The sequence below is a fragment of the Terrapene carolina genome, unplaced genomic scaffold, assembly GCF_002925995.2.
Source record: "Terrapene carolina triunguis isolate 2854851 unplaced genomic scaffold, T_m_triunguis-2.0 Scaffold232, whole genome shotgun sequence".
In the NCBI taxonomy this organism is placed as follows: Eukaryota; Metazoa; Chordata; order Testudines; family Emydidae; genus Terrapene; species Terrapene triunguis.
The window spans coordinates 8,479,478-8,496,682 of NW_020664583.1; positions in this window are offsets into that span (position 1 = coordinate 8,479,478).

Below are 17,205 nucleotides of genomic sequence, written 5' to 3' on the forward strand. Positions count from 1 at the left end.
ACCCTGGCTTGGCAGGTCCAGCCACCAGGTTCAGACAGACACCCCAGTGCCCAGCATCCCTCTCCCCAGTGCTGCTACCGGGGCATGGGGCTGAGTGACAGGTGAAAAGGGTAGAGATGCAGATAAAGGCGAGAGAAGATACTTATATTTTCCCCTTCTCCCCTCCCAAAGGATGACCTTTCTGGGTTCAAGACACACTTTAATCCATTCCTTATGATCTCTCTCCCTCTTTCCACTTTCTCTCTTCTCTCCCACCAATTGCTTTAAATATCATAAAACCCTTTCCTAATTACTCCAGCCCTCCCTCCTCTCGTAAGTTGGATGGCTTGCAGACGATCTGCAGCGCCATCTCCCAATTATGCAAGCGCACGATGCAAACTGGCATCTCCACCGAGTATGCTCCCCATCAGGGATTGACAAGCGTTACTCCTTGGGCAAAGGGCACAGCGGGCTACCTGGCAGAGTACATGCACTGCATCTGCTCGTCTGCAGTGACACTGCTGGCAAACACAGCAGATATAGCATGCAGGGAGGGATTCTTTTGGAAAGGCATACGATCGAGGTGTACACCATAATAATCCATGGATATCAGAAGAGGCTGGGAGAGCCCCAGGTGAACCAGGACCCTACAACACTGCTCAACAGAGGTCCAACATCCAGCGCTTATTACAACCATCACCTATATCAGAGAGTCAGAGAGATCAAGGGAAACACACCAAGCATCTAGAATCATAGAATCATAGACTTTAAGGTCAGAAGGGACCATTATGATCATCTAGTCTGACCTCCTGCACAATGCAGGCCACAGAATCTCACCCACCCACTCCTGTATCAAACCCCTAACCTATGTCTGAGCTATTGACGTCCTCAAATCGTGGTTTAAAGACTTCAAGGTGCAGAGAATCCTCCAGCAAGTGACCCATGCCCCACACTGCAGAGGAAGGTGAAACCCCCCCAGGGCCTCTGCCAATCTGCCCTAGAGGAAAATTCCTTCCTAACCCCAAATATGGCAATCAGCTAAACCCTGAGCATGTGGGCAAGACTCAACAGCCAGACACCCAGGAAAGAATTCTCTGTAGTAACTCAGATCCCACCCCATCTAACATCCCATCACAGGCCATTGGACATATTTACTGCTAATAGTCAAAGATCAATTAATTGCCAAAATTAGGCTATCCCATCATACCATCCTCTCCATAAACTTATCAAGCTTAGTCTTGAAGCCAGATATGTCTTTTGCCCCCACTGCTCCCCTTGGAAGGCTGTTCCAGAACTTCACTCCTCTGATGGTTAGAAACCTTCGTCTAATTTCAAGTCTAAACTTCCTGATGGCCAGTTTATATCCATTTGTTCGTGTCCACATTGGTACTGAACTTAAATAATTCCTCTCCCTCCCTGGTATTTATCCCTCTGATATATTTATAGAGAGCAATCATATCTCCCCTCAGCCTTCTTTTGGTTAGGCTAAACAAGCCAAACTCTTTGAGTCTCCTTTCATAAGACAGGTTTTCCATTCCTTGGATCATCCTAATAGCCCTTCTCTGTACCTGTTCCAGTTTGAATTCATCCTTCTTAAACATGGGAGACCAGAACTGCACACAGTATTCCAGATGAGGTCTCACCAGCGCCTTGTATAATGGTACTAACATCTCCTTATCTCTACTGGAAATACCTCACCTGATGCATCCCAAGACCTCATTAGCTTTTTTCACGGCCATATCATATTGGCAGCTCATAGTCATCCTGTGATCAACCAATACTCTGAGGTCCTTCTCCTCCTCTGATATTTCCAACTAATGCGTCCCCAGCTTATAACAAAAATTCTTGTTATTAATCCCTAAATGCATGACCTTGCACTTTTCACTATTAAATTTCATCCTATTACTATTACTCCAGTTTACAAGGTCATCCAGATCTTCCTGTATGATATCCCAGTCCTTTTCTGTATTGGCAATACCTCCCAGCATTGTGTCATCTGCAAACTTTATTAGCACATTCCCACTTTTTGTGCCAAGGTCAGTAATAAAAAGATTAAATAAGATTGGTCCCAAAACCAGTTCCTGAGGAACTCCACTAGTAACCTCCCTCCAGCCTGACAGTTCACCTTTCAGTATGACCTGTTGTAGTCTCCCCTTTAACCAGTTCCTTATCCATCTTTCAATTTTCATATTGATCCCCATCTTTTCCAATTTAGCTAATAATTCCCCAAGTGGAACCATATCAAATGTCTTACTGAAATCGAGGTAAATTAGATCCACTGCATTTCCTTTGTCTAAGAAATCTGTTACCTTCTCAAAGAAGGATATCAGGTTGGTTTGGCACGATCTAGCTTTTGTAAAACCATGTTGTATTTTGTCCCAATTACCATTGACCTCAATGTCCTTAACTACTTTCTCCTTCAAAAAATTTTCCAAGACCTTGCATACTACAGATGTCAAACTAACAGGCCTGTAGTTACCAGGATCACTTTTTTTCCCCTTTCTTAAAAATAGGAACTATGTTAGCAATTCTCCAGTCATACGGTACAACCCCTGAGTTTACAGATTAATTAAAAATTCTTGCTAATGGGTTTGCAATTTCATGTGCCAGTTACTTTAATATTCTTGGATGAAGATTATCTGGGCCCCCTGATTTAGTCCCATTAAGCTGTTCGAGTTTGGCTTCTACCTCGGATGTGGTAATATCTACCTCCATATCCTCATTCCCATTTGTCATCCTACCATTATCCCTAAGCTCCTCATTAAAGACTGAGGCAAAGTATTTGTTTAGATATTGGGCCATATCTAGATTATCCTTAACCTCCACTCCATCCTTGGTGTTTAGCAGTCCCACTTCTTCTTTCTTTGTTTTCTTCTTATTTATATGGCTATAGAACCTTTTACTATTGGTTTTAATTCCCTTTGCGAGGTCCAACTCTACATGGATTTTGGCCTTTCTCACTTTATCCCTACATGTTCTGACCTCAATAAGGTAGCTTTCCTTGCTGATCACTCCCATCTTCCACTCCTTGTAGGCTTTCTGCTTTTTCTTAATCACCTCTCTGAGATGCTTGCTCAACCAGCTTGGTCTACAATTCCTGCCTATGATTTTTTCCCCTTTCTTGGGATGCAGGCTTCTGATAGTTTCTGCAACTTTGACTTGAAGTAATTTCAGGCCTCCTCTGCCTTTAGCGCCACAAGTTCTTCAGTCCAATCCACTTCCCTAACTAATTTCCTTCATTTTTTAAAGGTAGTCCTTTTGAAATCAAAAACCCTAGTCACAGATCTATTTTTGTTTATCCTTCCATTTAGTTTGAACTGAATTAACTCATGATCACTCGAACCAAGGTTGTCCCCTACAACCATTTCTTCTATGAGGTCCTCACTACTCACCAAAACCAAATCTAAAATGGCATCCCCTCTTGTTGGTTCAGCAACTACTTGGTGAAGGAATCCATCAGCTATCGCATCCAGGAAAATCTGAACCCTATTATTATTACTAGTACTTATCCTCCAGTCTATATCTGGGAAGTTAAAGTCTCCCATGATCACACAATTCCCATTAGTATTTACTTAATTAAAAACATTTAAAAGGTCTCTATCCATATCCAAATCAGATCCCGGTGGTCTATAGCACACCCCAAGCACTATCCCAGGGGAGGCTCTAGTAGCTTTCTTCCCCAATGTGATTTTTGCCCAGACAGACTCTGTCTTATCCATTCCATCACTTCTTATTTCTTTACAGTCTACCTCATCATTGATATACAATGCTACTCCACCACCTTTGCCTTTATTTCTGTCTTTCCTAAACAGCACATACCCTTCAATACCTGTCCTCCAGTCATGACTACTATTCCACCATGTTTCTGTTATCCCTATAATATCTGGTTTCACTTCCTGCACCAGTAACTCTAGTTCCTCCATTTTGTTACCTAGGCTCCTCGCATTGGTGTAGAAACATCTTAATTTTTGTTGTTTGGCTTTGCTCACATTCTTTACCTGATTAGGCACAGACATTCTACCGCCAGTATCACCTATTAGACTGGTATCTACACTACCTTTCCTCCTTATGTCCATTCTCCTACCTACAGCTGTATCCTTTCTTACTTTGTTTTCTTCCCTCTCAATGTTAAAATCCGGCGTGGAGATTACCCGGACATCTCCCAACCATCTCCCCCAAATTCCTAGTTTAAAGCTCTCTTAATCAGTTGTGCCAGCCTCCATCCTAGAAGTCTATTTCCCTCCCTACTTGGGTGAAGTCCATCCCAAGAGAACAGTTCTCTGTCCATGAATGCCTCCCAGTGGCCATACATCCCAAAGCCCTCCTTATAGCACCACCGCCTGAGCCATCTGTTGATTGTAATAATCTTCTCACACCTTTGTTGCCCTTCTCTAGGAACAGGCAGAATCCCACTGAAGATTTCCTTAAGCGTCTTCCCCAGCCTGGCATCGTCTCCCTTGATACGTTCCAGCGAGAATCTAGCCGTATCCTTTGTTCCCACATGAAGGACAATCAGTGGATTCTTTCCTGCTCCCTTTAGGATCCTCTTCAGCCTCAGGTCCACATCCCGTATCTTAGCAAACAGAAGAGAAATAAGGAGGCCAAGAGAAAATGCTGTATGACAACATACAAGTATACACAGACCTTTAGAGGTAGGAATAACAGAGATACATCCAGTATCCACCGCTCAAGCCCAACAACTTGAAACGAATAGGAAAACCCATTTATTGTTATTGGGAACCTTTAATAAATACACTCAGTGTTCATGCTAAAGAATTAGAAGGTTTTATTGACTACAGCCAGCTTTGTCAGAGGCATCCACAGAACTGAATGAATGAATGCTCCCAAAATATCCTGTCCCAATACACCAGCGTGCCCTGGGTCTCATGAAAAACCTGGGTGGACATTTTGGAAAGTGTCTCTACCTTGGTTGTTCCACAATCCAGCTCAGAGGCATGGCGGGAGAATAAACTAAGCCATTGCATTCCTGCATGGAAAGGATCATGTTTCACAAGCTAAAACAGGCTGCACGCACGGTTTGAATATTTTAATGTATTCCAAGGGGGACTGGGGAAATTTTGTCAACTTCCAACCCAAATTAACCACGACCAGCCTTGAGTTTTGATGAATGTGTTCATTATGCTCAATTATTCAGTGAATGGTTTATGAGAACATATTTCAGTTATAGATAATTCACGGCCTATCCCTTAGATTATTTGCTATCTGCAATTTGCATTATGCAGCTGGTTATCTGGATCATGTGGTATTGTTTCTGCACCCTCATCAGACAACGTCCAAACCAACACTGAGGCCAAGAGTTTCCCAAATGACTAGTGATTTGGAGTGCCCAACTTGCAGCATTTTAGAGAGGCCTGAGTTTCAGAGGGTGAGTGCTCAGCCCAGGGGTGAAAGTAACTTAAAAGTCTTACTGGTATGGGGGCCCAACTCGGGCAGAAGGGGCGGGGATGGGGGTCAGCCTCCCCAGCCAGCCCTTCAGTTCTGCCCGGCTTGCTCCACCCAGGGCTCTGGCAGCAATTTAAATGGCCCGGGGCTCCAGCCGCTGCCACGGTAGCAGCGGCTAGGAGCCCCGGGCCCTTTTAAATCGCTGGGCTCTGGGGCAGCTGCCCCTTTTGCCCCCCCTCTTGGCGGCCCTGGGGGGGGCAAAAGGGGCAGTGATCTTAAAGAGCTGCCCCGGCAGCGCTTTAAGGATCCTACCCACAGGGCTGCCAACAGGGGGGCACAAAAGGGGCAGCGCTTTAACATTGGCTGTGTACGGGCCCATACCGGCGGCCACTTCTTACCAGTACACCGTACCACCCACTTTCACCTCTGGCGCAGCCCTTCCTGAAAAATCAGGCCTTTTAAAGGCATCTCCAGTTGAATATTCAAAAACTGAAGCTCCCAAAATCACCTGTCACTACTGAAAAATCTAGAGCAGGGATTTTTAAGAAGGTCATGCAAACAAACCCACATTCCACGAACATTACCACAAACAAAAATCTCGCTCAGACAAATAGCCCCAGAAAGCTCGGAAAGGGGGCTGTAAATACCTCTGGAAGCATAACTGTGGTTTTTATTTAAATTCTTTCTGAGTGTTTTGTAGCCTTCACCAAGATCTACTAGACAAACAAAAATTATAATCACTTCCTTTTCTGCTACACAATATACACTGATATTTGATAGTTAATACTTCCTCCTCTGAGCTGCACTGATATATTTTCAAAAAGGTTCATCCAAGGCCCCCCCATCATAGATGCCAAAAAACTTGCAGCCTGGAAATGAAGTAACACAACATTATTTGCATATTTTCCTGTTGACCCTTCCTTTGCCTGGCTACTTAGGCTTCTTTCAAAGCAGGAAACAGTTTCAATTTACAAGTAAAGGACTAACACATGCAAGTAGCTGCTTGGTGCTCTTGAGAAATAGGAGTTTTTTAGGATTAAAAAAAAATAAAATTATAAATCCATAATGCAGAAAGCAGCCATACAAATAAAGTTACTTTTCCCATGCACAGAAGTGACCGTGGGCATATTATACATATATTACTGTCAGCTATTATCTTACTAATCATACAAAACAGAAAAGTTGAATATAGGGTAACTTCCTGTTTGCAATCTGCAACTCTAGACTAGGTAGTATTGCACAAAGTCTTTGTGCTCTATCAGTAATACCATGCAAAGGCAGAGCTGACTATTTCTCCTGATTCCTTTTTTTGTGTCCATTGTGATTAAAAAAAACCTCAGCCATATACATTGGGTGAGGGTTGATATTTTGTAGCATTTCTGCAAGGAGACACAGCTCATTAATTATTTTTAATATTGTGGTAGCACATAAAGGCCCCAGTTTGGGATCAGGGCCTCACTGGGCTAGGCATTGTACACATATATAATGTCAAGACGGTCCACACCGAAGAGAGGTTACAATCTAAGTATCTGACCTCATCTAACTAAACTTCTCCCTGGCACTTCATCTCTTTCAGTTGCCAGTGACAACACATCAAAATGATCTGCAATGAAACTGGTACAAAATTCCCTCTCCCCCTCCATCTCCCCCAACAGTGTCTTTTGATCACACCATTGTTATATTAAAAAAAAAAATTCCTATAGTTGTTCGGAACTGCAAGCTCCCTTAGGAAAGGCCCTAGCTTTCAGGAAATTGGTTCCTTCAATCAAAGCTGGCCCAAGTCTCCAGGCAGAAACTTTAATGAATGAATAATGCCTCCAAGGAGAAAGGAGGCAAGCGGCATTCAGATCAACATCAGTCATTCACAGAAGTGAGAGTTTTAAGTGCAGTCTCCACCACTCCCTCTTTCCTGGAACACACTGTCCCCTCCCAAAGACACAGGGCACATTTAAAGGTTCTGCCCAGGATTCCATGAAGTCAGACTCTGGGAAATCAACTGGAATGTGGCAATGCGTTGAGTCCGCACCCTGCTGAAATCCTCATTCATGCTTTCTACATAATCTCTGGTTGATTATAGTGTTTCCCTTCTCTATGGCTTCCCACGTACCAGAACGCTGCTGCCAGCCCTTCACACACAGGGGATGGCTACTCCTTGAGCTGAGGGTATAATTTTCATTAACTATTTATGCAAACCTCTCTATGCATCATTTCTCAACCCTTGGTAAATCTAACCCTCTTATAAAGTGTGCCTGTTTTGGCACCCCGCAATTTTGGGTTGCCCAACTTGAGACACCCATCAGACCTTCTTAAGGTGTCTCCCATTGGGCAACCAAAAAATCACCAATCAAGATGGTGTCCCTAGCCTCTGTTTGCCAGAAGCTGGGAATGAGCAACAGCGATGGATCACTCAATGATTACCTGTTCTGTTCATTCCCTCTGAGGCACCTGGCATTGGTCGGAAGACAGGATACTGGGCTAGATGGACCTTTGGTCTGACCCAGTATGGCCGTTTTTATGTTCATAAAATCTTGGCTCTATTGTATTGAAAGCTGAGATGTTTCACCTGGGTCCGATCCCACCACCCATAACCTAAGAAAAGAAAGGAAGCAAAATAGATGGGGGTGAAATAAGAATGGAATTTATTCATCCAAAACTCACACTGAATTTGTTTTTTGTTTTTTTAGAAGTTCAAAAACCATGTGGGCAATTTTTTTCTATTATTTCCCACTTTGGCTTGTTTTGCCTCTTCCAAAGCCCAGAAGCAAAAGCGTATCTATGAGACTTACCTGGCACTCAGTGCCACAGTATTTGAGCACCTCTTAATATTTAATGTATTTTCCCTCAACATCCCTGTGAGCCAGGGCAGTGCTTTTATCCCCATTTTACAGATAGGCAACTTAGGCACAGAGAGGCTAAGTGACTTACCCAAGGTTACACAAAGGCTGTGGCGGAGCAAGGAATTGAAGTGGCTGCTATCAAGTCCTAGGCTAGTGGCCCAGCCATTGCACCATTCTTAGTCTTCAGGAGTGGCTAATCTGGTGGTGTTATAAACAAAAATGAAGCAGAAATGTCATGACAAGCTCTGGTAAGATTTCCAGCCAACTTTTTGAATGCTCGGGAGATCCAGAAAGCTGCTAAGAAGCAGTTGAACTTCTAGATGCTGATCCTAACTTCCTCATCTTTGTAGATCTCACCTATCACAACTTCTGTGTGAAGTGAATGGGGGCAAGGAGGGGAGCCAATCTGGGTAATAAATAAATGGCTCAGACTAATAAAAATCAGCCACCTGTTGTCTCCTGTCACAGGCTATGAACAGGAGGGAGGGTACGGGACTGAACATGTCCAAACCCGCAAGGACATGATGGCATTTCCTAGCAACTTGCAACACTGTCTCCAAGGTGGGGCGTACTGCTCCGCTAAGGCAGAGCAATAAGTGTGCACGCCCTGTTGTGTTTTATTAATTGTGCGTTCTCTGGCTGTGTCCGAGTATCAGCTCGGAAGTATTATGTGGTTAAGAGTTTCTCCAGGCACGAAGACACGTTCACACATACTCACACTTGTACATACTTTCACATAGTGGCATATTGAGGGTCAGGAAGGAATTTCCCCCCAGGTCAGATTGGTATGGACCTGTAGGGGCAGGAGGGGAGCCTTCCTCTGCAGCATGGGACGTAGGTCACTTGCCAGGGTCATCTGAATGTAATTCAGCTATTTCCCTGCCATTGGCAGGGCCCATGGGTACTGATGCACCTCAGTGGCACAGAACAGTCTCCCAAGGGCTGTGATACTTTGGTTTGACTCTGATCGTTGGGCTTGGTATGCAGGTGCTGGGTGATGTTTAGTGGCCTGGGAGATACAGGAGGTTGGGCCAAATGATCTGATGGTCCCTTCTGGCCTTAAACTTTGTGACATGCTCACACACAGAAACACCAGGACAAATGTGTTGATCGTGCCAGGTGGAGAGGCAGCATATAAAGAATTATAAATCTGTGGGGCTGATTTTGCCTCAGGCCTGTACACCATTCTTGTGGCCGGGGAAAATACCCAACCGTGAGCAGCTCTTCACTACTACCCTCGCAGCCCATACGGAAGAAGGTGTGCTGAGGAGGAAGTTGAGTGCAGGAGGCGGAGTCTGCAGTGCTGAATTCTGCAGAGATTATGGCCACCACTAGAGTTGGTAGAAAGATGCACGCTATTTTCAAACCACACACACTTCTGGAATTTTCTTTTTTTTCCCCCCAATCTCAATTGCCCACATTTTTTTTAAAAAGTTGGATGAAAAAAAAGTGTTTTTTCAAAAAACATTTTCATTAAAATAAATTTCAGTTTTCAGGGGGGAAAGTTTCAGTTCTTTCAAAAGAGAAATCTTTTACCCAGAGTGTTAGGTTTAAACTAGAACATTTGGTTGAAAATGAAGGTAGTTTTTAAAATCACTTCTCCCCCCACTCTACTGCATCTCTTAGGGAGATGCACACAGCATCTGCTTCTTATCCTTTTATTAAAGCCGAAGATCAAACATTATTCACCCATGTGATTATGCAGGACTATCAGAAATCACAATTAAATCTACTCTAGAAAAAATTAATAGTTTTTTTCCCATTCACTAAATAAATTCTGAAATTTCCTCTGCAGCTTCCTTTCATTTGGTACATACATCACCACACTAATAAAAAAATTCCTCCTTCCCCCACCACAACCCTTGTGCTTCTGGCAATTGGATCAGATCTTGTGGCACTTCCTTCCCATTGATAAGGAATATTTAGTATGTATGGACAGGAAGGAGCCAACTAAGGATACAGAGGATTAATAGAGTCATTATTACACCATATCAGCACTGCAGAGCAGTATAGAATTACTGGGCTGCTGGCTTAACAAGAACATCACTTGGAAGCATGTATCATAGTTCAGGTTCCCAGATGCTTGCTCATGGGGTGGGCTTGCCATGGGGGCAGCCTGCTCACAGGTTGGAAGAATGAAGTCATCACATCTCTTAAACATCTCCCTCCAGCCAACCAAGCACTGGCATGGATGGGCACTGGAGTCCTTGGACTGTTCATTCCTCCTTGGCCAGGAACATGGCACCCCTTAAGTTAGGGGAGGAGAGAGAAGCCTCATCACGCCATTAGATGAGGCCTCTTGGGGGTGGCCACTTATTGCATCCCAACATCTCTGGGACAGTCATGCATGATAAATAGGGCAGGGCTATGGGAGTATCGGGATGAGCACAGCACCCATCCTGCGGAGCCCTTAGAGTCAGGGCATCGTGACGGCCTTTCCTGTGAGTCAGTGCACGATGACACTGTCACAATGCAGGCACCGACTGCACCATCGCAACGCAGCATCGCAGCCCCAAAACACCGCAGAACAGGTGGAGTGCCCTTCCTCCTCCCCACCAGCCAAACAGAGTGCCCCCCATCTCACCCCCACACTCATAAGGGCTCAGGATCAGCCTGGCTTGTATCATCATACTCTATAGCAGAGGTGGGCAAACTACGGCCCGCAGGCCACATCCAGCCAGCGGGACTGTCCTGCCCGGCCCTTGAGCTCCTGGCCGGGGAGGCTAGCCCCCGGCCCCTCCCCCGCTGTTCCCCCTCTCCCGCAGCCACGCTGCTCTGAGCGGCATGGTAAGGGGGCCAAGGGGTTGGATAAGGGGAGGGGGATTCCAGGGGGCAGTCAGGGGACAGGGAGCAGGGGGGGTTGGATAAGGGGCAGGGAGCAGGGGACGGTTGGATGGGGCAGAGGTTCTGGGGGGGATGGGGGCGGTCAGGGGATGGGGAACAGGGTGGGTTGGATAGGTGTGGGAGTCCCGGGGGGCCTTGTCAGGGGGAAGGGTGTGGATCGGGGTCAGGGCACTCAGGGGATTGGGAGCAGGGGGGTTGGATAGGGGGTGGGGTCCCAGGGGGTGGTTAGTGGTGGGGGGTCCTGGGAGGGGGCGGTTAGGGGACAAGGAGCAGGGGGGGTTGGATGGGCTGGGGGTTCTGAGGGGGGCAGTCAGGGGACGGGAAGTGAGAGGGGTGGATGGGGGTGGGGGCCAGGCTGTTTGGGGCAGGGCCAGCTCTAGGTTTTTTGCCGCCCCAAGCCAAAAAAACCCCAAAACCCTCCGAGAGCGCAACTGCCACCCCCGGAATGCCGCCCCTGCAATTGTGCCGCCCCAAGCACGTGCTTGGTTTGCTGGTGCCTAGAGCCGGCCCTGGTTTGGGGAGGCACAGCCTTCCTTACCCGGCCATCCATACAGTTTTGCAACCCCATGTGGCCCTCGGGCCAAAAAGTTTGCCCACCCCTGCTCTATAGAGATCATCTTCCATTACTTAAGGAAGCCACTGATTTCACACAGCAGGTGGGGGTGGGAAGTTTGATTAATACTTTTCATTAGCCAAAAGGAATCCTTTTTCCCTCTGGGTGTCCCACACACATTACCCAGTGCCTTCAGGCTAACGCGTATCGCCATGTCTGCAGCTCTCAAGCTGTCACAATCCCGCTTTGGTAACAGACGTGTAATCATGTTTATGGTTTGTGGGGGGAGGTTGCTCTTAGAGTGATTACCTTTTGACAGCCTCCCTTTGCTAACCTAATACATAACGGGAGTAATATACATCCACTGTAAAACCCTCGGATATACACCCAGTCATAACACTACGGAACTGTTGCTTCCCCACCTGCATTAAGGGCTACATTTCCCACTCCAGGCCCAGATCCCAGCACCAGGCCTGGATACAGGGAGTTCTATAAGGGCTGGGGTGTGGAAGAATATCCCCAGGCCTGTGGCTGAATCCCTGAGATGGCATTTCCCCCTGCACCTCTGCTCTGCATGGGGGTAGGAAGGGGGGGCTGGGGGAATGGCAGTGCAGTAGATCCATCTTCCTCGGTCTCTTCCCATCCCTGCTCTCTACCCCTACTCTGTAGTTTGCAGGCAATGATGGCCCCTCCAAACCTTTACCTCCCCAACACAGCAGAACTAGGCAAGTTCCACCACAACTGCTGATGGCTGGGGAGGAAGGGAGAGTTGCCATCTCCAAATGCCACTCCATGAGCAGCATTTATTCATTGGCCTATTGCTGACAACGCTGTCTCGGCAGGAGCATATTTTCAAGTCACCTAAGATGTTTGTCTAGATGAGCAGAGCACCGTAACCTGCTGAACCTCAAAACATTCTGGGTTTCTCCCTGGATAGGATTTCCCCAAGTTCAGACAAAGAGCTCCTCGGCAGTTCTTGGGGGACGTCTACACAGCAGGTTTTCTATGTGCGAGTAGAAGCGTGCTAGATGATGCGCAGTACATAAACTGCAGAGAACATTGGGCACATGGACAGCTGTTTTCTGTTTCAATTCACATCATTGCACACGCACACGATAGGGGCTTGGTGTGCACTAAGCGCCAGGGATTTGGGGTGGGTCTTCGCTGGTGCTTTCCCTTGAATATATTCTTATTGTGGTGGTTGCAATCATTTCTCTGTGCCAGCATTTCTCCCTAGATGATGAGGAGATCAAAGAGCTCTGCACGGTTCCAAACGGATGCTCGAGGCATGGTGAAATGCTGCTAGAATAATATTGCTGTGATGCTGATATAATCCAATCTATCAGCAAATGGGCTTTTGACCAGGGAAGGGGACCACTGGACAACATGGCCCCAGAGCAGTGGAGGCCACGCAGGGAAACAAACAGTCTGGCCAAGGCTGCTAGCAAGGCAATGTGGGAGACGAGCAGGATGATTGTCAACATAGTGCGCAGCAATGGTGTGTGCACACGAACAATAGTTTGCACTAACTCAATTCACAGAGAATGTGAAATCCTTTGAAACTCAGAACAGTCTGCGCAGCAAATGGGGAGTTAATGCACTTTAGGGGTCTGCGTCATGCATGCACAGGCTTTTTCAATGCACACTCACCCAAGTTAGTGGGAACTAAAGCCCCAGTACACCCAAACCCTTGGTTGGGAAATCTGTTGAGAAGAGGTCCTCATGCAGTCATTAACCATAAGGTGCACAGCACCTTCTCCTAGAATGCTCAGGGCTGGGTTGTCATTGGCCAACAATGCAGCCTCAGTACCCAACCAAATATTGTAAGGATCAGACCTTTGCAACGCCCACTCGCCAGCTACCAACCTGCCTCTGGCTCAGGAAGAGGGAAGGATAGGAGTCAGACCCAGAGTCCTAGCCAAATTCCGACCCGTTTCTGCAACCCTAAAATTCTCTCTGTAGTTTCAGCTACAGCCCCTGTTCTTCCCTTCCCAGAACACGCCAGACTGCTGTGCAGCGTGCTGTTGTCTCGGTCCACAGCAGAGGTGGCTGTGTTTCAGCAGGGAGCGAATCATCCCGATCTAAAAAGAGAACAGTGAGTGCCCTCATCCTACTTCAAAGGAAGTGCCCAGTCATCCAACTTGTTAGCTGAATGGTGGAAGTGTGATCCGTTCCCACAAGGAAAGGGAACCAGTGACAGTGACTAAAGTCAGGTGAAGCACAGGCGGCCGCTCTTCAGCCTTACAGTGCAGAGAGTAATTCGCTCATTATCACTGGCGTTCAGTGCTTTCGGGGCTGATGTAATGTGATTAAATAATAATAACTCAACAGCTCTGCAGACTGCATCTTAACCCTGACCTACTCACCTCCCGGGGTCTCTCCTGAGCAGAGAGTGCTACCAGATAACATGGTGGCTTGGTGCTGATTACAGGAGGCGGCCTGGATTCCAGAGACGGAAGGGTAATGAACCGCGTATACCAGGCCAAATGCATCTCTGCGGGATGAGAAGCATTGATTGGGGACTTAAAAAAATTAGAAAACAGTCCTAAATTCCACTCTGAGTTACACCGCTTTGAATAAATCAGTGGAAATACTCTGGATTTAGAGCGGTGTGAGAGCCGAGTTCAGGCTATCAAATTTAGAGATGACTGTGCAATCCATCCACTGCTCGGCAGGACCATTCCCTACAGAATGGTCTGAAGCGCTTTGTCTATCCATAGCTGATGAACACCAGCAGCAGGCAGCCCATTGCTTCCCTGGAATGCCTGCTGCACAAACAGCCCTGCTACTTGGAGCCACCAGAACATGGTCATAAATTATTTCAGTCCATGGGCCCTGTGCAGAGCAGGGGCGCAGCCTGGGAGACTGAAGAAACCTGATTAGGCAAAGGGCAGCGCCAGCATAGACAGCACAGGGCAGGTTTTCCTTGTGCTGGCGCTGTGCTATGCGGGCAATATGTACAATCTGCTCCTGGAGCATCTCCCCAGCAACTTGCATTTCCCCCACTAATTCTCCGCACTACAGCACTGCCCTTGTGACAAATGAAGCAGGGGGAAGGGTAGCTCCCTTTTATGGACACCCAGCCAGCCAGTAGCTATAAAATCCCTCTTAGTAGCTGTTCTCTAATTGCTCTACCTGTAAAGGGTTAAAAAGTCTCACTGGGACGCATAGGTAAAAGGAAGTGAGTGGGCACCTGGCCAAAAGAGCCAATGGGAAGGCTAGAACTGTTGTTGTTCTCCTGGGGAGTGGTGGACAGGGCAGCAGCTGTGCTGTAAGAAGCTTGGGCCAGGTATGAAAAAATCGTCAGTATCATACCTAGAAACTATTCATTTAAAACCCCAGATATGTAAGTAGATCACAAAATGTCCAGGAAGACGCGATTAGGTTTATCCCTTTTATTTTGTTATGGCTTGTGGATTCCTCTGTGCTAACCCCAGACGCTTTTGTTTTGCTTGTAACCTTTAAGCTGGACCTCAAGAAAGCTATTCTTGGTGCTTAATTCTTGTAGTTGCTCTTTTAAAATATAGCAATAGCCTGAGTTCCCAGATGTATTTTCTTTCCTTTTTTTTTATTAATAAAATTTACCTTTTTTAGGAACAGAATTGGATTTTTGTGTCCTAAGAGGTTTGTGCACATGTTGTTTAATTAGCTGGTGGCAACAGCTGATTTCCTGTGTTTTTCTTTCTCAGCTCTTTCCCAGAGGAGGGAAGAAAGGGCTTGAGGGTACCCCGCAGGAAGGAATTCCCAAGTGCACCTTTCTGGGTTCTCAAAGGATGATGGCAGCATCTACCCATCCAAGGTCAGAGAAAAACTGTAACCTTGGGAGTTTAATACAAGCCTGGAGTGGCCGGTATTAATTTTTAGAATCCTTGTGGGCCCCCACCTTCTGCACTCGAAGTGCCAGAGTGGGAAATTAGCCTTGACAGCCCTCTACCAGAAACTTTTCTCCCCATAATGCCCTTCTGGAGCTGGCCTTTTAAATTGGGCAGAAACAAGTAGCGATAACCCTGTGGCAATCATTGTGCTGCATCTTTCTGTCTTCCCAGTAGTAAGTGTCTTTCTCTCCTGTTCTGTTGTCTCCTTCCTATTCTTGGGGAGAGGGTACATTGCACATCGCCCTACCAGTGTGCCCCCCAGCCAACGACTCCTCTGTAAGCACGAGAGAGGGTTGTTCACTCGCCACCGTGCCATGATTGGTTCTTCCACTGAGGCTGACAACACGGGAGCCAGCTGCAACATGAACCTGCCTCCACTCTTGATCAGCCAGAATAGTCACTGCAGAGCAAGCCAAGGCCCTCATCTCCCTCCCTCTGTGGGATGCGAAGTGTATGTCGTACCCTTTTGGCCAACCACCAGCTTCTCCCAAGCTGTGTCCTTCACACACCCAGGGGGATTGCCCCTGCTTTCTATTGAGGGCTAGAGCGGGACTGAGCTGAACCCAAGCCAAAAGCAGTTTCAGAAGCCAAAGATGACCATGGGAATAGGAAGGATGAAAAGGGAGTTACTTCCCAAACCTGCCTAGCCCAAAGTAACAGAAGTCTCCTACTGAACGAGAGGCAGAGTCCTCCTCCCCCTTCCCCAGTCACTACCTCTGGTACAGCAGCCAAGCAGTGACCTCCTCAGTTTCACTGGGAAGGGGGTTTCCAGGGCTCAGAGCTGCGCTGCCTTGTTTGAGTTTCAGATGGGAGCAGAGGTCTAGCAGCCAGCTGGGTCCCTAGAGAAGCAAGACAGACAGACATAATCCAGGCCTCCAAGGGACATGAAATCCTTTTGCATCCAAGCTGGGAGAAGGCAGTTTCCAATAGGACTTGGTTCTTATTACACTCTGGGTAAAGAAAACATTGAGATTCTACAGAGCTCAATCTGCTTCCTTCTTGTCTCTCCTCCTTTCTTTAAGGTCTAAAAACTGTCCAGGGTCTCAGCTGAGTAATTAAAGAAAGGCGCATGCTTATTACACTGACATTTTCAGAAAAAATATTTGTTGTGGAGTTCAAAACTTTGCACTCATGTGTAGGGTGCATCAGACCTGGGAACAAAGTATATAAGCCAAACTCACACAATGCGGGACTCTGCCCTGAGAAGCAGTGACTGTGAAAGAGATTTGGAGCTTGTGGTGGTCAATCAGCTGAGATCCCAGTGCAATGCTGTAGCCAACAGGGCTAACGCCATCCTGGGATCATAAACAGGGGAAGCTCAAGTAGAAGTAGAGCGGTTATTTTACTCTGTATTTGGCACTGGTATGACCCACTACTTAATTTGTGCCAGGGCTTTCCAGGACTGAGCCCCAGCACCTCTGGGCTTGGCAATTCATAGCTCTGGTACTTCTGAGTTTGGTGGGTCAGTTATGAAAGTAAAACAATTGCTTGAACCTCGGCACCTCTTTCATTACAAATTAAGCACTGGTGCGACCGCTGCTGGGATAGTGTGTCCAGTTCTGGTGCCCACAATTCAAGAAGGATGTGGATAAATTGGAGAGGATTCAGTGATAAGATTGCCAACCCTCCTGGTTTTGCCGGAATCAGGCCCTAGCTCCCGGAGGCTACTGATGCCAAACCAGGAGATTTTAGGTGCTAAAAGTCCGGCGGCACA